The following is a 25,031-nucleotide window of genomic DNA, read 5'->3' as shown; positions in this document are numbered from 1 at the left end:
TTTGCAACAACAGAGAATTTAACATAGAAAGTTACTTACATCGAAAATTTGCGTCTAGGAATATTAGTCTTCTGTTTTTAACAATATAATGGTCAATCAAATGAGAACTAGATACATATAAAAAAAATTATGTAAAATGCTCATCATTTGAAAAGTAATCTCAATAAGTACATGTATCCCGCTGAGAGATAAGACGGTCAATGCCTTGATGGAAAAATGTCTGCGGTTACCTATGGAATCATGACTCTTTCCAAGCGTGCGCCTCGTCGTCCGAAACAAATCAACGGCCACGGCTATCTTTCTTCAGGGCTCCAAAAATGTGGAAATCGCATGGGGAGAAGTCACGACTGTTCGGAGGATGTGTAAGGGCTTCCCGGCAAAACGTCTGCAGCGTTACAGAAAGAACAGGCACGCCAGCTCCGAAAAGTCATGATGGTCTTTTTCTCTGACTGCAAGGTCACGCTGCTCCTGACTTTTTTTTATAACATGGCACCACAATTAACGCACAACAACACGTGGAAACGCCGCGAAAACTGAAGCGCACCAACAAGTCCCAACGCCCAGGAATGTTGACGGAATGCGTGATTCTGTGGCAAGATAGTGCTCGACCACATTTTGCCAATGTTGTTTTGATAGTGCCGCAGAAGTATCGTTGGCAGGCCCTCACACATCCTCCATACAGTCCCAATATCTCGTCACGTGATCTCTGTATTTGTGGAGTCCTGAAGAAACATGTTCGTTGTGGTCGATTTCCTTCGGAAGAAGGGGTGCACGTCAGGGTACAACCACAGTTCCGTAAGCAACCACACACATTTTCCATTAAGGCATTTAATAATTGCCACCCCAACTCGCTTACCATATCTGTCTCACAGAGGTATAAATGTAGTAACAGTTATGGCGATTACTTTTACTTACTATTTTTTTGTATATCTCTGTCCTCATTTGGTTGTCACTTACTCGTATATTTTCTCTATGTGGAAGTTTCTCTCTGTCTCTCTCTATCTATCTCTTGGTGTGTGTGTGTGTGTGTGTGTGTGTGTGTGTGTGTGTGTGTGTGTGTGTGTGTTTGTTTGTGTGTTTGTGTGTGTAATACGTTTGACGCGCAACTATTTTTTTAGTGTCCGCAAACTACAGTTCGTTGAGCATTTCTATAACGATCTCGCGATTATTAAACGATCCACTTACGCTCTTCGTTGGACCTTCTGGACCCGGCAAGGGTCTCGGCTGCTGAATATTAATATCCGAAAGAAAAGAAAGTTTTGTAATCCACTTCTTTCGTGCTAGAATTACATTTTCTCCAGAGCCTTCCAAAGAATCTCACGCTGGCATCTGCGTTTTCTACATTACTCTTCCGTGACCATGTCACTTTAGACCTCTCCATATACAGTGGTTGGCCAAGAATAAAAATTCGACATAAAAGTAGACGCTATTCAAGGCAGCAGGTTGAGCTGATTTATTTAACCACTAACGGCATCTGTGAAATGTCCTAAACGCGTTGTGAGTGCAGTACGTCGGAACTAAGAAAATTCGAACCTGGCCAAATTATTGGTGCTCGTATTGTAGGTGCCGAAGGTAGCCGAAGTGTTTGGTGTTTCAAGAGACTCCGTATCGAAGATTTATACCGCAAATAGGGAAAGCGAAAAAACATCGACTGCTAAGTCACAACACTGACGAAATTTTGAGTTGAGTGTTCATGAAGGAGAGTTATTGAAGAGGATTGCGACGAAAAATAAAGAGGACGACAGCTGCAAAAGTCAGTGCAGATCTGCATGTGGCGCTCGCGAACTCTGTCACCACCAAAACAAAACCAAGTCAGCTCCATAAGCTAGGAATTTCAGGGCAAGCTGGGATTTCAAAACCACTCATCAGTGATGCAAATGCCCGTAAGCCGGAAATGTGGTGCCGAAACCATAAAATATCGGTTTTGGAGCAATGGGAGGATGTTATTGGGTCGGGTGGGTGTTGTCTCTCACTGTTTCCAACTTCTGGTTTAGCTTACGTTCCAAGAGTGAAGTATGGCGTGGGTTCGGTGGTGATTTTTGCTGCCACATCGTGGTATTCCGTGGACCCTATGGTTACTGTGCGAGGTCGCATTACTGCCAAGGGTTACGTGACCATTCTGGCTGATCAGGTCCATCACACTGTACAATGTTTATTCCAGAATGGTGATGACGTGTTCGAAGAAAACCTGAGCCTCTGCTCACACACGTTACATCGTACTGAACTGGTTTTGTAAACAGGAGGATGAATTGCCACGTCTCACCTGGCAACTAGTCAACAGATCCCAGTATTATTGAGTCTTTGTTGTCTACTTTGGGCAAAAGTGTGCGTGATCGCTATCCACCCCCACCATCGTTACCCGAACTTGGCACTATTTTGCAGGAAGTGTGCTGTTTTTGTACTTACATGTTTAGTTTGACGTTCATACTACATCACAATATTTTATGATCTGAAGATGGCAGTAGCCGAAACCGGTCATAGTGAAATGTAAAAATTTATGTGATCAAGACGGACCTGTAAAATAAAGTGCCAAAAATATGACCACGGACTCATTTTCAGACTTTATGTCTTGAATTGATATGATATAATATTCGCTTGAAAAGCGTACAGGACGTTTATTTATCAATTCCGAGACAACTGGAAGTGTTTTCGAATGCCAACGGGTTTCCTACGCCGTATTAGGCATGGTAATGTGTTATGTTTTTGGTGTTTCCTTATATATGTACAAACGGTGTAACTACACCAGTAGTTGTTGTCTGCAGTCTTCTGTCGCCGATAGTATAACGAATAACTACGGATTTCTTCGCCTGTTTCTGCGCCATACTTTACATATATATTTACACTCAGGATGAACTGCCAATCCCTGCCCCAATTGTCGAGCCACAGCAGGTATTCCTGCATTTCGCTACATTCATCTTTCGTTGCAACGGTAACATCTGCCAACAGTCTCGTGGAGCTTCTTGCTTTATTTACGTTCAAGTATATTGTGAATACTAACGGCCCTATCACACTCCTTCTGGTACTCTTGATATTACCTTTACACCTGTAGATTTTGTGCCGTTAAGAGCATCGGATTGAGTTCTGAAGTTCTGAAGCCAATTACTACTACCGGCCGATACTTAATACTAAAATACTTCGGTTTAACTCTCGGCCGTAACCTATCACAGGAATAGCTCTTACTAACCACACAATTAAAAGCCTACAATAGCCTAACACTATTAACTGGCCTGACGTGGGTATACTCGACATCTACAAAGCGTTAGGGGACTAATCCAACCAGTCCTCTCTGTGGCCAATGTCGCCTTGACTTCCATTCCATAAAATTCTTACCACACTCTCCAAACTCCAGCGTCCATGCACTTCTGTATCCATCAACTCACATCTACTCGAATTCTCTACGATTAATTTCTCCCCTGTCCTCTCGCACACTCAACATCTTGCAATTTCTTGCACTTCTTGCAAATTTCACGCCAACACAAGCTATTGTTTCATCCACGATTATCAAATTTCGTGTTCATTATTGTACAACGTGTAGCTTGTAATTAATATTCAGGACGGACAAAATGAAAGTGACCCAGAAAATATTTCGTGCGCTTTAAGATATGCAGCTTTAGCCAAAGCGGATGATGTAAGGTGGCTTGCCTATTGAAGGTGCAAGAAATATTCCCCGGACCACTCTCATTTTGCCCACCCTGTACAAACGTTTGCAGCACCATCATGACATGTTTAACTGACACAAAACTTCAAAGCACATATTAGATACATGAAACACGCAGATGTTTGAGATTAAAGACTTTTACATGATTTATGACTTTGAAGATTCAGTTCTTCTAAATAGCGGATGGAGTGACACGGGCAAGAGTGAGTTTCTGCGTAATCTCTCTTTCACGCCTTCCCTCCCACTCCCGCCCCCTGCCCCCCGCCAAAAACACTCACAAACATGCACAGTTTGAGTGAATGTCTACAAAGCAGCTACAATCAGCCACAGTGGTTGCTTCAGTATTGCACTGGTCAAGTAACAGACGAACCACATTCCAAACTTATTCAGAGGGTAAAATGTCGGGCGAAAGCGCGCCTGTATCATCTTCGTTTTTTGGACGAAGATTGTAAGTCTGTGCGACATTTTTCCTGTTGAAATATGGCATGCGGGATTGCCAGACTGGGGCGGATCCAAGGGGAGGAGTGTGCGGGTTGTGGAGTTCACGGACATCCCCTTCGCCCACCAAAAACGTTTGTAGAAGCATTTATATTTTCAGACAGATCAATTTTCAAATTTCATAGAATTCTTTCGAAGAATGGAGTGCATTAAACGTGTCTTGAAATTTGCAAGGAATAATAGAATTTACAAGGCACGTTTAACGCAAGGCACTTTTCAGTTGCTTGCTTGACAACGTGCTCACGTGGATGGGCTTTCGAGCTAATTGGTAACATTACAGCCAGGTAAAACATACCTGGCGTCAGCAACGAACTCTATGCGGGTTGTATGCCCTCATGTTGAACCACAGGAAGTTGAATAAGGCAAGACAGAAAGAGAACGACCAAGAAAAATAAGAAAAGAAGTAAAAGAAAGGCTGCCTTACCGAAACTAGGTAGAAACTACTGAAACAAACATTCTCCTCATTCCCATTGTCGTATAGCTGTTGTCTGCAGGTAATGGTTCACAGTCATAGTGCGTGCTGAAACACTGATGGTTGAAATGGCTCTGAGCACTATGGGACTTAACACCGGAGGTCATCAGTCCCCTATAACCCAGAACTACTTAAACCCATCTAACCTACGGACATCACATACATCCATGCCCGAGGCAGGATTCGAAGCTGCGACCGTAGCAGTCACGCGGTTCCGGACTGAAGCGCCTAGAAGCGCTCCGCCACCGCGGCCGGCAAACACTAAAGGATGTAGCTGCGCTTCTACATCTGTGTCTACATAAATACTCTGCAAACCACACTTAAGTGCCTGGCAGAGGGTTCATCGAACCACGTTCACAGTAATTCTCTGTTATGCCACTCTCCAACTGCGCGCGGGGAAAACTAACACTTATTATTATCTGATTTGCTTTATTTTATTACGATGATCGTTTCTCCCCATGTAGGTCGTCTTCAACAACATATTTTGGCGTTTGAGGGAGAACGTTGGTGATTGAAACTTCGTGAGAAGATTTCGCCGAAACGAGAAACGTCTTTTTTTTAAAGATTTCCGCCCAAATTCTGTATCATGTCAGAGACCTATCTCACCTGTTTCTCGATAGCACAAAATGTGCTGCTCTTCTTTGAACTTTCTCGATGTAAGGATCCCAGATAGTGCAGCAGTACTCCGAAACAGAACGGACAGGCGTAGTGTAGGCGGTCTCTTTAGTAGATCTGTTCATCTACTAAGTGTTCTGCCAATAAAACGCACTCCTGTATTCTCCTTCCTCACCACATTTTCTATGTGTTTTTTTTTTCATTTAAGTCCTAGATATTTTAGATGAATTTACGGACTTTAGATTTGATTGATTTATCGTGTAACCGATGTTTAATGGATTACTTTTAGCACTCATCTGGATGACCTCACACTTTTCATTATTTAGAGTCAATTGCCAGTTTTCACACCATACACGTATCTTTCCTAAATCGGTTTGCAATTTTTTTTAATGTTCTGATGACTTTACCAACGATGAACGACAGCATCATCTGTAACGCCCTAAGACAGCTGCTCCGATTGTCTCCTAAATCATTTATATAGACAAGGAACAAAAGAAGGCCTATATAACTATATTCAGTTTCAAATAGTGTATCTATTAATGATATCAATGCTGAAAGAATTTCTTATTATTCTTTCTCCTTTCTTCGTTATTCCCAGTTAAAGAGCGCGTTTGGACTTGGTAGCTTGGTTGACAGCTTCCTTTCCTTCTTCTCCTTGCAAAATCTCTTCATGAATTCGCTATGTGATTTCTTGCTTGCCTACGTCCATTGTTTTCAACTGGTCTTTTTAGATTTCTGTGGGAATGTATGATTTGAAACGTCGATTCCACAGCCTTTGCGTTCTCTGATGGTATTTTCAGTGGCGTTCATTTCTCGTAAGTGCTGCTTAATTCTTTTAACCAAACAGTTTTTACCTGAATAAGATTTTCACTCTGCAGCGGAGTGTGCACTGATATGAAACTTCCTGGCAGATTAAAACTGTGTGCCGGACCCAGACTCGAACTCGGGACCTTTGCCATTCGCGGGCAAGTGCTCTACCAACTGAGCTACCCAAGCTTGGGTAGCTTGGGAAGCTCAGATGGTGGAGCACTTGCCCGCGAAAGGCAAAGGTCCCGAGTTCGAGTCTGGGTCCGGCACACAGTTTTAATCTGCCAGGAAGTTTTTACCTGTTTTGAATTCATGATATTAAGTAGCTTTTTCGTTACTCTAGATGCGATCATAGAACTTCAAGCGTCAGCGATGTATTTTCAATGAAGTTGACCATTGGTGTGTATAGGTTTGTAGTTTTGCGTTTAATCTATTTACCATTCATAATAGCGGGCCCGTAAGTTTTCTGAGACTTTTACGCTGTTTCCCTTGTCGTTTTTATTGTTTTTAAATTGATTATATAATACTAGCACTTATCAAATTTTTGGACATTTGCTTCACAAAGCCTACATTTTTCTGACTCGCAGTTTCCTGGACCTTATGCTAAATCAGTGTACTGTATAATGATCTAAACAAATTATTGTTACAAAAGCATAGTTGGTGTATTTTATGCTAACTAAACAATTTGTTAGTATTATATTAAATATTTTATATATTTTATTGTTGTTTTATTAAAATCATACACATCTGGGGGACGTTACAGGTGAAGTTGACAAACTACATTTGAGGAGTAGGTGGAGGAGATAGACAAGGGAGAGATCCTTGGATCTGTGCCTGGACGACAAAGCATTTAACCCTTCACCGATAGCGCATTGCATTCGGTACAACAGCCAGGCATGTACTGACTAAATTGTTTATGTACCCAGCAACCAAGGCGTGGGAAGAGGAATGTAGCAAGAGTATTGATATGATGAATAGCTAACGTAGTATCCCGAGAAGCTGGCCAGAAAAGATTGGTAGTTAAAATAAGCCAGAGTTTGTATAATATACAACGGTGTGACCGGTGGTAGGTTAATGTAATACTGCATTGGCATGTCGAAGAATTCTAAGTACGATAATGTTATCTATCCATTATGTTATGGTGCTAAAATATTAGATACACATTTCTGATGACCGTCTAAAACTCTTCGTTTAAAGTACAGAGGCAAGCTTTCCTGTAATAGCTTGCCGGTATCGTCAAGTCTGCAGACATGCGAGCAAAACAAAGGTTGCACGTTCTGTGAAAGACCGCTAGAAGGCGTGCAGCGGTGTTAAAAAGTGTAGCGTTGCCCTCTGCCTGCGCTCTCGCGACAACCAGCGCCTGGCGCAACGCCGCCACGAGACGCCGTGTGCTCAAAACATTGTTGTTGCTTTGTTGCAGGGAGTGCGAGCGGTAGACGGCATGCAGCCAGCCGCGCGTGCCCACACGTTGCACAGGTAAGAGCCGCCGCCCCTCAGCAGCGTTCTATATGTGTGTGTGTGTGTATGTGTGTGTGTGTGTGTGTGTGAGGGAGAGAGGTGAGTCCCGTGTGCCACCCTCCCAGCGGCTCACAAGTGTCTGCCCGACTGCTCTCCCGTATGTACACTAGAAAGGGAGAAGGCGCGCAGCCACACGTGAAAGTCTCACGCTCTTCAGTCGTCATCCTACGACAGCCCAGCTTATGAAAAAATTTTTACTTTGTTTTCCTCTTTGGCACCATGGATTTCCGCGTTTCAGTGTTTTGCTGGCTTCCAGAGGGCGCTTACAGTTTAAAAAAAATGGCTCTGAGCACTATGGGACTTAACATCTGAGGTCATCAGTCCCCTAGAACTTAGAACTACTTAAACCCAGCTAACCTAAGGACATCACACACATCCATGCCCGAGGCAGGATTCGAACCTGCGACCGTAGCAGTCGCGCGGTGCCGGACTGAAGCGCCTAGAACCGCTCGGCCACTGCGGCCGGTTGCTTACAGTTCATCCGCCTTTTAGCAATACCGCGGAGGAACGCACGTAGTAGAACTGTCTTCAGAGATGAGCCCCAGTGACCAGCTAAGACACGTTTGGAGACGCCCCAGACTGTACTGGGATAGAAATCTCAACTGTCGCCCGCCGTACGGCCCGACAACCAAGAGCTATGTTTTTGGTTGCCGTTTCTTTTGGTAGCAGGATCCCGTTAATTGTCATCAGTGGCAGCATTACACGATATTCTATGTACTGTTTTGGTGCCCTCCATGGCAAGTCATCCTGGGCTTACATTTCAGCAATACAATGCCCACCCGCACACGGCGAGAGTTTCTGCTGCTTCGCCAGTAGCCAATCCGTTACTGCCTTGCTCGAATTATGAAGCTCATCCTCTTGAATAAATCATCCAGTCTTCCTGTACATGTGCATCACATGTATCAGTTTCCATCCTTTTCGGATAAGTGCTTCAAAAAATGTTCAAATGTGTGTGAAATTTTATGGGACTTAACTGCTAAGGTCATCACTTCCTAAGCTTACACACTACTTAACTTAAATTATCCTAAGGACAAACACACACACTCATGCCCGAGGGAGGACTCGAACCTCCGCCGGGACCAGCCGCACAGTCCATGACCGCAGCGCTTAAGACCGCTCGGCTAATCCCGCGCGGCGATAAGTGCTTCGTGTTGCATCGTTATTCCCCTTAGAGTGTAATAATGTGAAGAATGAGTCACCATCAAGACAGAAATCGCTGTAGCCCTTTGTGAATCTGGTCAGGGTTTTGGTGGCAGTCCAGCAATGAGCGTAAGTAGTGTTATCGAGTGTATTGACTGGAGGGATGCCGGACACGCCCTCTCGTCAGATGAGTGAATCAGTTGTGCGCTCTCCCCACCCCCAGCCCCCGAAACGGCAGCCGTCCGCGGGGCAATATTTGTAATGAGACGCGGCGGCGGCGTCCACAGCTGGCGCGCATTATCCCCGTGACCCCGCCGGTCCGTGCGGCGGCCTCTTTGATCTCGCGGCTATTCTCATGGCGGGTTCCTCCGTGCCGGTAAGCACATAATGCCGGCCGGAGCAGGCTGCTTAATTACTGCCCACTGCCGCTGAGAGCCGCCCCCGCCTCGCACACAACCTATCCCTTCTTGACTGCTCTGTCGGTCTGTGCCCTACGCCGAAAGAGACCTCCCGGGCGGCCCTCGTGCTCTGTTAGGCTGATGGACGTTCGCCCTCTGAACTATCTCTTGGGATGGAAGTGACATATGCTGCCGATATGTCCTTCAGAATAGGGAGCAGCGGCAGATAGTAATGCAATGCACGCGTCTCTCGTAGAAGAACGACGGGTACAATACTACTCACGACCCAGTGCCCAGTCAGACAGATGGGGATACAGGCAGCTCCAAATATCGTGCCGCAGATTCTTTTACCCGGCGTAGTGCAGCAGCTAGATGTGGCACGGACTCAGTAAGTTGCCGGAAGTCCCCTGCAGAAATACCGAGCCATGCTACCTCTACAGCCGTCCATAACTGCGAAAGAGTTGCCGATGCAGAATGTTGTGCACGAATGGATCTGCCGATTATGTCCCATAAATGTTCGATTCGACTCACGTCAAGCGACTGGGTGGTCAAAGCATTCGCTCTAACTGTCCAGAATGTTCTTGAAACCAATCTCGAACAATTGTGGTCCAACGCATTGACATCCATAAAAATTCCATTGTTGTTTGGGAACATGTAGTCCATGAATGGATGCAAATGGCCTCCAAGTAGCCGATTGCAACCGTTTCCAGTCAACAATTGGTTCAGTTCGACCACAGAGCCCAGACCATTCCTTGTAAACACAGCCCACACCTTTACTAAGCCACCATCAACTTGCACAGTGCCTTGACAACACGGCCGGTCTTAGATGGCACGGGGCCATGTGCAAAACTTCCGTTCGGCGCTCTACCACATCCCCAACCCCCTCCCCGTCCCTCTCCAGCACAGGTTCTACACCTTCATCAAACTCAAAAAAATTCTGAGATTCGTTATCGACATACCACCAGTATATCAAAAGACTGTTACTTCAGCAGACCTACAGTTGTGATAGGAAAATAATTAATCGCGTAAGGAATCTTAATAGGCATGGTATTTGCTAAAACGTTAATAATAAAAAGTAACTTAGGTTTGGGAATCCTTCCAGTTTAATGAACTTCCAAATCAAATAAGGTTCGAAAGTGTTGTTCAGGATATACACTTAAATGTTTTCGTCACTTGACTATGCTCTATATTTACAAGAAATCAAATGAGTTGTAGGTTATAAACACTAAGGATGTGGGAAACACCTGCTGGCGGAAGAATGTACTGCTTGACTGGTAGCCACAACAATGAGTAGAAAGGGTGCGAAGATTTGAGAAACAATGAGTCATATGCCTCTTAATTTACGCATGAACACTAATCGTGTCGACATTGGAAATTACTGTAGCGCGTTAGTATTATAGTCCCTCGTTCCTTCGACTCTGATGAAGGCATAATTTTCTGAGACGTACTCAGTGGCCATAGTCGTGTCACAATGTGTATATAATTGAATTACATTAGATAAAATGTCGTGTGGCTAGGGCCTGCCGTCGGGTACACCGTTCGCCTGGTGCAGGTCTTTCGATTTGACGCCACTTCGGCGACCTGCGCGTCGGTGGGGAAGAAATGATGATGATTAGGACAACACAACACCCAGTCCCTGAGCAGAGAAAATCTCCGACCCAGCCGGGAATCGAACCCGGGCCCTTAGGATTGACAGTCTGTCACGCTGACCACACAGCTACCGGGGGCGGACATTACATTAGATAAAAAATAGTTTTGGAAACACCTCACTTTATTTTTTTAAATTTATCTGTAATAACAAAATTACGGGTGACAGTTTACAAATTACCTTCTAATGTTTTGCACGCGGCCACTAGAAGCTGGGGACCTGTGCTGTTGCACCGTTTGCACATACCTAAGGCCGGTCCTGGTTGGCAGCTTGGGTCCATGCCTTCATGGAGTCCACCATCATCTCCCATGGGTCTACCATCAGCTCTTACCAACTGAAGTTGGGACTCGTCAGACCAGGACACAGTTTTCCAGTCGCCTAGTGTCCAATTGAAATGATCACGAGTCCAGGAGAGACGCTGCAGGCGATGTCGTGCTGCCGTAGCCCATTAACACCAAAATCGCCGCATTTTACTAACGGATACGTTCGTCGTACATCCCACATCGATTTCTGTGGTTGCTTGTCTGTTAGCAGTGAAAACTTTACCCAAGCACCGTTGCTCTCGGTCATTAAGTAATGACCGTAGGTCACTGCGTTGCCCTTGGTGAGAGATAATGCCTGACGTTTGGCATTCTCAGCACACTCTTGACACTGAGGATGTCGCAATATTGAATTTCGAAACAGAATTTCCCGTGCGTCTAGCTCCAACTACCATCCCGCGTTCAGAGTCTGTTAATTCCCACGTCCGGCCATAATCACATGGGAAAACTTTTCTTGTGTGAGCGATAAAAAAATGGTTCAAATGGCTCTAAGCACTTAACATCTGAGGTCATCAGTCCCCTAGACTTTAGAACTACTTAAACCTAAGGACATCACACACATCCATGCCCGAGGCAGGATTCGAACCTGCGACCGTAGCAGCAGCGGGGTTCCAGACTGAAGCGCCTAGAACCGCTCGGCCACAACGGCCGGCTGTGTGAACGATAGTACCGCCACCTGTGTATGTGTATATCGCTATCCCATGACTTCTGTAGATGGAACTATATATGTCTCTTCATATGAGAGACGCAGAACTTCGTCTTCGGCTCACTATAGCGGCAGTGTAGCCTGTCAAGTGAATCACCGCTACTCGCTTTACTGTTTCACTGAAGAAGATCGTACTTTAGTTTTATTTATTTATTGCATGTCACATTCTCTACTCCAAGAAGCAGAGCGGGCTGTTTGAAATCGACCCGTTAAAGAGTCGCGCATCTTTTCAACCAAATGTTCCATCAGGCTGGATGTGGGGCACAGAGGTTCCTGACAGTAAAAATGTTATGTTGTGGTTTGAGAAGCGAAAAGGGGCAGGGTCAAATGCAAGCATGTCCCGTAAGCCTGGCGTTCTCCTTTCTCGTAGACATCACGCACTCCATTACTCATACACGAGAAAAAGATTTACACAGGGAAATTATAAAGAGCAAAAATGTCCCTCATATACACAGCCGCAAAAAATTAGTACTCCATTTCCAATTCACTCAAGATTTATCCAACAGTGTGACTAGGGCCTCCCGTCGGGTGCACCGTTCGCCGGGTGCAAGTCTTTCGATTTTAGTGGCAACGTGATCGAGGGATACCCGCTGTATACAATCAGCATAACGTGACGTGTAAGCTACAAATTTCTAGACTTCGCCTCTGTGCGCCGTAGGCCGACTGCAGCAAGCGGAGAAGTACATCCAGATGTAAGACCTACCGTGTGAAAGGGACCTTATATGAACTGATCGGTAAAAAATACGTCAAAAATGCTGCTCCTCAAATGAGAACGCCTTGTCTACAATTCGTCGGCTAAGGTTACGCACCAAGGAAATTGTCATGTCGCTCAGTGTGGTGCTGAGATCTTTTGTCCGTTTGCCGTTTGATACAACTCTCCACGCTAGCTATCCAGTGTAAGACTCTTCATCCCTGCACAGGAGCTGTAGCTCACATCCGTTTGAACCCGTCTGCTGTATTCAGCCTTGGTTCCCCAATACAATGTTGAACCCCTACACTTCCTTACATCACCAAGTTGCACTTCCCTGATGTCTCAGGATGTGTGGTAGCAACCGACTCCTTCTTTTGGTCAAGTTGTGCTATAAATTTCTATTTTTGCTATTCGATTAGTTACTCGACCTTAGACTTCGTAAACCGTTACGACTAGATGGACAAAGAAATACACGATGAGATCATTCGAGAATCTGTAACCAAAAACAAGTTTATGGTTTTAAGCAACGTCCACTGAGAAGTTTCTGGAAGAAATCTCCCGATGTTTGATATTTAAGAGAGGACTCAGACGACGTGATCGGTTTATGCCATTACTGTTCAGCTGCGTCCTACGAAAGATCGTGAGAATCAGGAATTGAGAGTGTCATCCTGAGAGAACGACATCTGCTTAGCAAAAAAGAGTCAGTAGGGATAAGAGTCGGATTCATGGCTTTTTCTGGTGAGTCTGTCGCATTACGATGGAACGTCGAGGAAGCAAGTATACAAATGAACTTGTATGGAGAACTCGCCACACTGACAGAGTTTAGAATTTCTTCAGTATACGACACACTTATTTGGTTTAAAGAGATTGACTACTGCCAGCCAGGGTACGGTCTGATAATAGTATTGGTACCGAAACTCGTGGTTAGTACAGAGAATAAAAGTACGACTGTAGACTAAAGCAAATAATTTTTCTTCAGAAAAGATCGAATTCACGGGAAACTAGAAACATGGATCAAAATTCCTTGAGAACATAAGACAGACCGAAACTGTTAAGAAATTCAGATCCCTTTCACTGACTATACAGGACATTGCCCTTAAAAAACCATCTCTCAAACACAAAAGTAGCATATGTCGAACAAAAACTGCTTTTAACAAAAAGTCAAATTATGCACAGTTCAAAAAATGGTTCAAATGGCTCTGAGCACTATGGGACTTAACATCTGTGGTCATCAGTCCCCTAGAACTTAGAACTACTTAAACCTAACTAACGTAAGGACATCACACACATACATGCCCGAGGCAGGATTCGAACCTACGACCGTAGCGGTCACGCGGTTCCAGACTGAAGCGCCTAGAACCGCACGGCCACACCGGCCGGTCTATGCACAGTTATTCCGAGTTGAAAACAGAATACATCTTCGACTGCAGCTTGAAGGAGGTAAGAGTTCTTGAATATGACTATCCCATAAAAATTATGGGTGCAATCCCAATAATACCTGATGCAAACTTTGAAGCAATAGAGAAATTCTCCAGAATGTAGAGAGAAAGACCGCAAGGGGAACAAGACTCACGATCCTGGCATACTTGTAATGATTCATGGAAGTAGGTCAACATCAAACATTTTAGCTCAAGAGTCAATGTTGAATTGGGGGGGGGGGGAGGGAGGGGAGAGGCGGGGGCGGGACCTCGTGCAGTAGAAAAACCAATCTTATTATTAACTGGTCGCCTACCTAAATTAGTATGTTCAGAGTCCCCAACAGACCATATGTAATAACGACGTGATAACCAATAGAACGAAAAACGAATCCAAGTGGAAAATATTTTATTTTTCATTCGATGACTAGTTTCGGGCTAAGACCCATTTTCAAATCAACATAACAAAGTCGAAAATGGCACTTCCTAAGATGTCGAAAAATGTGTAATGTACGTTACCGTGCAGTGCGATGTTATCTGTATGCACTGTGATGTACATTACACATTTTTCGACATCTTAGGAAGTGCCATTTTAGACTTTGTTATGTCTATTTGAAAATGGGTCTCAGACCGAAATTAGTAATCGAATGAAAAATAAAATATCTGCAACTTGGACTGGTTTTTCGTTCTACTGATTAACAGAAGTTGCTGACCCAAGTTACTCCAGTATGCCGGAAGTTCGTAAACGGTGTGATATGTCAGCCGCCTGGCCTCCAAGTACTGATCTTCAAAAGTTGTCACCATTCGGAACACTCCGTGTTCACTGTTCTCTGTTTCAAACCGCTGCCCTCCGCGACCCCAAATTTGTGACACTATAATTGCCTGACGAAGGGTTGTTGTGTTATCTATGTGAGCAGATGATCAACTGATTAACAACAGTAATTATACTTGTATTGAAATGCATTTTGCAATAGGAGATACGATCTCAGATGTTTACTAAATGTTCTGAACGGCATTTCTATTCTACTTGTTGCATTGCATTACAACAGCCTTAATTAATTTTACGTTCCTTGGAACAAATGTGTACCGCATTTGCAGAGGACCGTCTCTATAATGCGCATTCACTAATCCATGTTGCTCCCACGACAAAATTTGTCCCATAGCAGGTGATCGGTACCGAGCCACGTACGCCCGTGAGTCGGCAGTACTAGAAGACAAAGAATTAAACATCCCTTCTCTCACGTGCTCTAACACCGCAACACCGCAGTGGTCGCCTTACTTACCTCTCCATCCCTGAGGTAAGCTGCCAGCTTTACTTAGCTCACAGCAGAAACCCATGAATACGTAAGCCGGCCGGAGTGGCCGTGCGGTTCTAGGCGCTACAGTCTGGAGCCGAGCGCCCGCTACGGTCGCAGGTTCGAATCCAGCCTCGGGCATGGATGTGTGTGATGTCCTTAGGTTAGTTAGGTTTAATTAGTTCTAAGTTCTAGGCGACTGATGCCCTCAGAAGTTAAGTCGCATAGTGCTCAGAGCCATTTGAACCATTTGAACCATATTACGTAAAATATTACTGTCTATCTATTTTTGTTTCTTACTAAGAAGGAAAACTACCCTCTTATGAAATTCTTAACGTTATTCGACTTTTCTGGAGTCGGGTGTTAATTTGCTAGATGCATACTATAGAATACGGCTGAGAACCGCGGGCCGCACGAATTCTTAGTACCCGGTCGCGTACGACTGGGGCCAAGTCTGACGGCCACTGGCTAAACTAACAGATATTTGGCTATTTCTTGAAGGAGCATTAAACTGCACTGTTATATAAAACTGGTTTACATACGAGTAATATTTCACAGTCGGAAATATTAGGAGGAGTTTCAAACTGAGGGAGAAACTACGTAGCTACGGACGAGCATGGACAAAGCAAGTAGGCCAGAGAAGGCATGGAATGCCGCCGACAGGAAACCGTGGGCGAGGGAAAAAGACTTGTGCTGTCGCGTGACTCTAGGTGGATGCGCTGAAACAGAAAAAGAGGAACTTCCATTTCCTGGAATCTCTGCGGTGCGTTTCGCCTTCGCCAATATCAATGTGATTAGAAACTGAGCGTAAGCTCAGTTGAACAAGGTCCCCGCCCCCCTCCCCCTTTTCAGCCGTCCGGAGTGGCCGTGTGGTTCTGGGCGCTACAGTCTGGAGCCGAGCGATCGCTCCGGTCGCAGGTTCGAATCCTGCCTCGGGCATGGATGTGTGTGATGTCCTTAGGTTAGTTAGGTTTAATTAGTTCTAAGTTCTAGGCGACTGATGACCTCAGAAGTTAAGTCGCATAGTGCTCAGAGCCATTTGAACCATTTTGAACTCCCCCTTTTCGCGGATGGCAACACTCACAACGTGAACGAAAACAAACGAACAGAGAGAAACACTGTTACAGCGCAGAGTGAGAAACACGTGTAACTTCAGTTCAGTTTACAAAATTGAAGTATAAATAATGCAGCGCAAGAAATACTGCACAATGGCAAAAATTGCCATGTGCATATGTGAATCGAAGTCTGTCGATGTCAACCGCGGCTAGAAAGGATGAAGAAGCATTCGTTTGGAGAATACGCAAAGAAACACCGTAAGTAACTTGCACACCAGCTTAATAAACAAAACACTGTTTTTAACCTAAGACAACCAAAAATGTACAGACGTATGCATCTAATTCACAGAACCACTACGGAAGATGCTTTATAAATAAAAGCGAAAAGCGTCTGATGTAATTATCTTTAATTAAATTGCAGTAAGGTCAAGATGGAAAATCAATAATAACTGAGTTATAGGTAAGGCTTCCTCCAGTGTACAGTGAACTTCTTATAACGTCTCACACCGCAGTTTGTTGAACTTATTTGCTATTTAAACTCGCATCTGGCGTTCCTGAAATGAATACAGCACCGAAGAACATGATCCAGCATTCCTATTTCTCTGCGGCCACACTCACCGTTAAGACGACGTTCTGTTCCCTTCAGATACCAGGGATAAAGATCCAGGCCCTGTAAGAAAACAAATCGTACCCTTTGAGAGTAGACTTTTCTTCTCCCGCTCAGAGGGGAGAGAAGTTGAAGACGCGCCGTCCTGTCCTTCCCGCTCCCAATCCTCCTGGCATTTTCCCGCCTTGTAAACAAAGTGATTTCCTGGTTGATGTTTGCTTTTTGCCACAAGATCTACGTCTTTTTCTGGCTGAGATCTTCTAAACCAGTATTGTACTTTCTTACTTTAAATATCTGGTTTTTTTGCGAACTAACGTGGTTAATTCAGCATTTTAAATTGGAAATGATCTATCACTTGACACAATAAAGAAAAAAACATTTATGAGAGTTCTTTCAATTTTCCATGTTCATTATCCTTGTCTGTGCATTGTGGCTGTGTGATTCTGGGATACATCTCTCGTCCGGCTGCTGTAGCTTTCTCCAAGCTCTCGACACGCTGCGTATTGACGTTGATAGGAGCCCGCCAGTTTTGTTGTTATTGTTGAGCAGTTTGTTGGCCACCTTGGTCTTCTAAAGGCTGAGTCTAATGCAAAGATTAAGAGGTTCAAAAAGATTTCTTTATATTTTGGTATTTTCCTTATTTTTAGGTTCCGTAGCACCTCGATCGGTAAAAACGGAACCCATATGGGATCACTTTATAGTCTGTTCGCCTGTCTGTCTCTCGGTCCGTTTGTTTGTCTGTGCGCCTGTTAAGACCTCTTTTCTCACGATAGGGTAAAGGTATGAAGTTGAAATTTATGTCAGGTAGTAAGGTCCAGGTATCTTAGCGGTGTGAAATATTAAGCATCTATGTCAATGTAATAAAAAGATGCAGTCATTTACGTCACTTATTTTGATCCTCATCAAAACCAGTAGCTGAACTGTTTATATACGTACATGTCGGACCTTGTGGTTTAGCGATTAAGCGCATGCCTGGAAACTGAGAGGACTTGGTATAAAATCTCGGTCGGACCTACGGGTTTTACAGTCTTCGTTCTGACCCAGTTTTCACCTCTCAACGATGTGAAGGGCCCTCAGAAACAATGTGATTCGGGTCCTAAGATGAACTGTAGATACCCTCTCCCCGGTTGATTAACTGGGTCGCAAGTCGGCGAAGTGGCGTCCAACATTAAGTCTTGCACCAAGCTATTGAGTCATGCGAAATTATTGTTATTATTATTATTATTTCTTTCCTTTCTCAGACGTTATGTCTGGTTAAAAATGGAAAGTGACGCGGACCTTGATCAAGGGTGACTTCCTTTTAACTGTACGGTATATGTTACGTTGCAGTTAGGAACTTTCGGGTAATTGAACATGTATCAATAATTACAGATTTCTGTAGTTGTATATATACGTTTGGATGTAGCTGTATTGCGTTGATGTGGATATTGTGTGGTATGACTCCTGTAGTTGATAGTATAATTGGTATGATGTCAACTTTATCCTGATGCCACATGTCTTTGACTTCCTCAGCCAGTTGGATGTATTTTTCAATTTTTTCTGCTGTTTTCTTCTGTATATTTGTTGTATTGGATACGGATATTTCGATTAGTTGTGTTAATTTCTTCTTTTAATTGGTGAGTATGATGTCAGGTTTGTTATGTGGTGTTGTTTCATCTGTTAGAATGGTTCTGTTGCAGTATATTATTATTATTATTATTATTATCTTGGTTTGGCTCTGAGCACTAAGGGACTTAACATTTTTGGTCACCAGTCCCCTAGAACTTAGAACTACTTAAACATAACTAACATAAGGACATCACACACATCCATGCCCGAGGCAGGATTCGAACCTGCGACCGTAGCGGTCACGCAGTTCCAGACTGAAGCGCCTAGAACCGCACGGCCACACCGACCGGCTATTATTATCTGTGCACGTAATTAATTACGTATGGGCGGAACATTCAGAGCGCAAGTCGTCCTCGCACTTGTCGGTATTTTGTTCTTTTGTTTTTGTTTTTTCTTTTCACGTTGGTCCCATATTAAGCTGGAAGCTGCAGGCGTGCAGGTGCACTGCTTGGGCGACTGTACGTATGATGGCTGATCTGTTGAATACAGGGAATTGCTTAAAGTCTAGTAATGCGCGGTTGTGTTGATGAGGGTTGAGTATTTGTTCAAAAAAAGACGACTGCGATCGTTCACTGCATGTGCCGCAGGCGTCTGTCCTTAGAAGTGGTCTTGTAAGTCTAAGTAATATGCTCCTCCGTCGACGGCAACAACAGTAGAGACGCAGAACGAGCTCTGACAGGGGAGGGATGAGTAAGGAAACTAGAGAAGTCATCTATAAAAGAGCTTGCTCCACTATTTGCCACATCTGATATACGGAAACAACGGAAGAACTGGAGGAAGATTCGGATCAGGTGCAAGAACCTGGCATCTGAATGAAGCCGACAACAGCCTAGTGTGCTCGTACGGTGCCTTTGTTCCCGTATTCAGACATCCCCCGGACGTCTTCCCCCTCCGCTGTGGACGCAGCCATAATCTGCTTAAGACTGGGTCCCGGCTGTCACTGGCCGCTCCGACCTGCCGCCGAGCTCGCGCGGAAACTATAAATTCATGGCAGAGGGATCGGCGCCGCTGTTTGGACCGGAGGTAGCGCGGCGGTAACAATGGGCCCGCAGCCATCCATCAATGTGGCGCGCGCACAAAGGGAGCCGCCTTGTAGCCAAACTTTGCGGTCATCTCCGCGCTGCCATTCTTTACCCCCATTCCGTTCCGACAGCCGGCCGCAGGGGCGCTGGCGGCGTTTAAAAATCGTCCGCAGCTGCGCGGCGCGGCGCGGCGCGGTGCGATCGCCGGGGTAGATATTTATTTAGAGATGGCTGCACGTGGGGTTCATCCCGCAGCCGGCCGCCGCCTCAACCCTTTCTTTCCCTTCCGCTCACGGCGAGTAATGCGCACCGCTCCTTTTGTTTGCATATTTTAACAGCAACTTTTCCCACGCTTCCGTACCATTATTCTTGCTCTCTTCTTATTCTCGCCTTGTGTGCCTGTGTGTTCAGCGTGCGGTTGTTGTCGAGGAGGCCTCCTTGTCCGCCGGGACGCCTTCCCCCCTCCCCCCTCCCTTTTGTGTTTAAATGCAGGGCTCCGTAGCGCACAATGGCGTCCGGTTTCTGACAAGAATGGTGCGAGCATTTAGGTAAGAATAAAAAAGGGAGACGCGCCTGTGCGCCAGGGTACGAGCGCCTTGTGTGGGGCGAGGTGGTATCTCCAGCAATAATAAAAGTAATAATACAACACCGGGGGCAGCCGCGCGCACGGGGGGAGACGGGAGACGGGCCCGAGCTCGGCCGGACGGGATTGTATCCCCGCGGCATCGATAATAAATTAGTGATACTTAATCTTGCTCCGCGGTGACAATGCGGACTGGTTTCTTGCGGCCCGGACTGGCCATTGTGCGCGCAATCATTGTCACCTGCGCGCATTCTCGACGGGTCCCGGTCGCGCCGTAATTGATGGCAGCGTATTGTTGCCGACCCGGGCCCGGGAGGCAACAAATTGTGGATCCTGCCGGGGAGGCGTGGAAGGACATGCACAAGACTCGCTTGGCGGGGGGGGAGGGGGGGGGGCGCTCGGCGGACAGCACAACGGACCCGGGCGGCTGTCCATTGGCCGCGCGAGCTGTCGCCGCGGATGAGATTGTCATTTCTCTTGTTGCAGGAGCCGGCTCCCAGCGGAGCTTGATGACTTCCCGGGGCAACTTTAACGCCTCTGTGCTTCAGAGTTCGGGGATCCCCTCTGTCGTTGCTGGGACCACTCCTCCAAGTACCCAAACCTGCACGAGGCGTTCGAGATTGTGGCGCCGATTCTAACGGTTGCTGCTGAGAAAAAAATAAATAAATAAAACCGTCGCCTTGTTGTCCAGCATCGCCTGCGGTGTGAAGGTGTAGCAAAATGTAACCATTCATATCAGAACAGCTGGAAACTAACCCTCCAACAAAACAAAGGGAAATGTACAGTCACCAGTTGAGAAATTTTTAAAGTACGATTTTTATTAATAAACAGGAGAAAAATTAAAAAAAATATGCACATATTAAATATACGAGGGCACTCAATAAGTAATGCAACACACTTTTTTCCCCTGCCAATTTCGGTTGAAAAAATGAGGAATTTGTTGTGGCACATTGTGGAAAACCCTCTTTAGTTTCATGAAGTTCCTACAGGAGGCGGCGCTATATGTCTTCAAAAAGACTTCTGTAACGGAGGTGAGTTCCAGGCAGAGAATGCTATGAATGAGTTTCTTTTGGCGAAATCCAGAGCATCGCAGATTTTCATAGGCGCTTACAGATATCTACGAAGACTTCACACTGAGGAAAAGCAATGTTAGTGGCTGGCGAGGCGTCTGTCGTCATCGCAACAACGTCGCACATGCCTGTCCGATCTTCCGTGTCCCAGCCGGTTGCATACAACTGTTATGGACGTGCGGACACTGTCTTTCGAAGTGATCGACGGATCACAAATACCTCACACCTATCTGCACGCCCGAGAGTAGGTCACAAAACATCATTGGAATGTTCTTTATCATCCATCCTACCGCCCACATCTCGCACATTCTGACTTTCATCTGTTCGGCCCAACGAAAGATGTGCGCTGCGGGAAGCAGTGCATGTACGGTACGGAGGTTACTGACGCAATAAGAAGTTTGCTCCGAAGTCCACCAGTAGACTGGTACCATGCGGCCATATAGGCCCTTCCACTAAGACGACCCAAGGCGTCGCATGTGTTGCAAAATAAGGGTTTGTAGTCAAAACAGTGAGGAATAATATGGTGTGTTGGAGTCCTGAGTAAAAGTAAACTGCTTTCAGAAGAAATGTTTTCCATTATAGCATTATTTTCTTCAAAAGAAAAAAAAAATGATTACCTTAGTCACAGCTGGACCGGAGTTGCATTTCTAATTGCCACTGGCACCCGCTTTGGTATGAAGTTATAACTTTTTATTTCTTGCTGCATGTAATTGTGAAACTGTTCACACGGCATATCTTTGAAATTATATTTCACCATTACGATCCTCCTTAACTATCTGTGTCAAATGGCGGCTTCTTTCTTTAATCTACTGAGACATTATTAAGAAAAAAACTTTTTCAGTGTTCACACTGTGTTCTGAAATGGAAAAATAGGACAATCGGATGATATGACTTCGTTAAGACATCTTTGAAGAACTTCCACGAGACCTGAGGGAGCTGCAGACTGCAAAAACTGTAGGGGAATACAGAGATTGGAATACATTCGACAAATAGTTGAGGATGATGAGTAAAAGTGCTACTATGGGATGCAGAGATTAACACAAGAGAGGGAATCGTGGCGGGCCTCATCAAATCATTCACAAGAATAGCTAGAAAAACACCAGCTGTATAATTTTGACCCTACATGTTTGGGATACAGTGTGTGTGTGTGTGTGTGTGTGTGTGTCTCACAGACAGAACAACGAAACAGAGATAGCACTCTGGTCGTTCAGTACAGATGGATTTGGTCTTGTATCGTCTGGTGCCAGAAAACGGAAACGAGGCATGTGATGGCCCCCATGGTGGACGCTGAGAACTCCAGCGGCATGGCGGGCGCAGGGCAGCGCTCCGCGGCCAATTAAGCCGGCGACCAGCTAATGAGCGCTGGCCGGGTTCCTTATCGGGCGCGGTCCCTTGTCTTATGAATATTCCCGGCGCGCCGCCTGACGACTCACTCGCCCCCAGCAGTAATTGCCCCATTGTCGCCGGACGCTGTACCGCTGCTCCTGCGCTCAAATCCCCGACTTCACAGGACCTAACGTCCACTCCTCCGGGGACAGCCAAAGTCCATCTACCGCAATAAAGACAGAGTCCTTAGATCTGTTAAGGATGTTATTCTTTCTTCTCTTTACTCCAGTGCTGGCTACAGTGACAACAGTAGCGTCATCAGCACAGTCAAAGGCGTGTTCGTGTACCTGACGTTTCCTGTCCTAATTCTGGAGGCATCCTCGTAGGCTATAAGGACTTCACAGAGACGTCATAGGAACTGAGAAACTAAAAAACCACTTTAACAGAAAATATTAAGGATTGAAATTAGAGAATTTGTGAGCCTCAGTGCCATATGTAGCCAACAGCACCAAATGTTCTGCTGGACATTGCGATCAGGACACAACGGGGGTGGTGGAATTGAACCACGTCATACTGGCGTGTATCAAGTACTGGACGCACACGCGGTCTTACAAAAAATTTGTTGCGGGGGCCTCCTCTTCGCAAATGCAACTGCCTTACTTCACTCGTTCGATGTATACCACACAGGTATTATTTGCTCACGAACTATTTGAAAGACGCCTGTATCCAGCTTTGACCCAGTTGTGTGGAAACAGGGACGTTTGCTTGTATTTTCACATTGCATTATGAACTTATGTTTTTAAACTACACCATTGTCCAGTTTTTAATTATAATTTGGTGTGTATGTAATTCTCGAAGCGGCCCGGTTTGAACCTGGGTCGTAATTTTGTGTTTTTCAATATAGATAACGGACTTATCTTTATACTTCATACTCTTATCATTGTTCTATTGCATTGTTGTAACTCCTGATGCCAATCTGGTGACTATCTTTCTGTGTTTTTATTTTACATTAAAAATATGTTTGTACATCGAACTATTTTTACTGTTCTATTGTGGAAATTGCAGTTGTGTTAACATGGAATTTTGTAGCTACTGTTGGCTGTATGGTCTTTGCTGTCCAAAGCCACACATAAATAAATTAAAAAAGAATTTATGCTGTACATGCCCCATAACACACATCGGTGCGACTCATCGATCTTTGACAACTGTCGAATGAAGCCATCACCCACTGTTGCACAGTTACGTATAAACTGTTCGGCTTGCTGACCTTATTTCAGTTCGAAAATAAAAGTCTTCTTAGCCTCTAAGGATGTGTCCAACATCAGGAGACGGAACGTCAAGGTACCTCCACAGTGTCCATAATAAATTCACATTGCCGATAATATAGCCCAGTAATGTTGCCCAGCAACATTTCTGCCCACACGAAATGCAGCCACATGTTCCATAAAGTTGCCTATCACTGTTGCTCGGCAAAGTTTGCGGCAGTACACTTTCTGCCCAGACTTGTTTATACGGCCTAAACGATGGCCGCGAAGTGGATGCAAGCGAGGTAGTGGAAGTGAGTGCGTCTCTCCTGCAATTCCATTCCACAAAGAAAAAAGTTACTATGAAAAAGAGAGATTGAGTTATGTAGCAATATTCTTTTTTTGAATAAGCGAACTTCTTCCGAAACTTCAACTCGCCAACTGATTTTGCATCATATCATTCTCGGAATGCTGAAACACGATTTTGAATGTACGAGTATGCCTTAGACCATGACCTAATGTCCATATAACTAAAATCGCCACCAGTACTGTCAGTTTGGTCTCACCTTGTCAACCGCTTTAGGCATTAATGAAGGGCTACCATTTTCGGGCGTCCATCATTTTCTTGGTCTTCACAGGCCTTTCTGTTCCACAGTCAACTAAATAACACAAGCTTGAGTTAAATGGTTACCCAACTTTTTGTTTCATCTATTGCTTTCCCAAATACACCGTACGTATTTAAATCAGTCCGCACGTCTTCGTACGTTATTTCACGTCATAGAACTCCTCTTAACAGCTCGACGATACCTTATTTTAATCACCTGCACTCTCGAAAGTTGTCTTTACGTTACAATTATCATTATCCATTTCACATTCAATCCTCTAGACCTGTCCATGCATCATAATCTGCAGCTATACGCACCCCTCCCGGGGATCCGCGCGCGTTAACGCGACCGCTTCCGGAAAGGGGAGGTACGCCAGCCACGGATCGAATCCGCGCGGTGGATTTACGGTGAGGGGTCGATGTGCCGGCCAGCATGGTTATGGTTTTTAGAGATATCCCACTAAGTGAATACCGGGCTGGGCCTCGGTGGCCGAGCGGTTCTAGGCGCTTCAGTCCGGAACTGCGCGACTGCTACGGTCGCAGGTTCGAATCCTGCCTCGGGCATGGATGTGCGTGATGTCGTTAGGTTAGTTAGGTTTAAGTAGTTCTAAGTTGTAGGGACGTGATGACCTCAGATGTTAAGTCCCGTAGTGCTCAGAGCCATTTTTTACCGGGCTGGTTCCCACGTCCCGCCTCAGATAAGGATGCGTAAACCTTCAGAACACTTTCTT

The 25,031-nt window shown here is 45.2% G+C and overlaps 1 long non-coding RNA gene across 1 annotated transcript in view; it reads left to right on the top strand.

The window, feature by feature from the left end:
• The first annotated feature begins 7,468 nt into the window (after positions 1–7,468).
• The window catches only part of LOC126412156 (uncharacterized), a 609,166-nt gene continuing 591,603 nt past the window's right edge, over positions 7,469–25,031 (top strand). The window contains exon 1 of the long non-coding RNA XR_007575235.1: positions 7,469–7,526. This is a non-coding gene — a long non-coding RNA (uncharacterized LOC126412156). The remainder of the gene's footprint in view (positions 7,527–25,031) is intronic.

The sequence above is a fragment of the Schistocerca serialis genome, chromosome 7 (assembly GCF_023864345.2).
Source record: "Schistocerca serialis cubense isolate TAMUIC-IGC-003099 chromosome 7, iqSchSeri2.2, whole genome shotgun sequence".
Taxonomy (NCBI): Eukaryota; Metazoa; Arthropoda; class Insecta; order Orthoptera; family Acrididae; genus Schistocerca; species Schistocerca serialis.
This window is presented reverse-complemented; position numbering and strand designations above follow the sequence as displayed.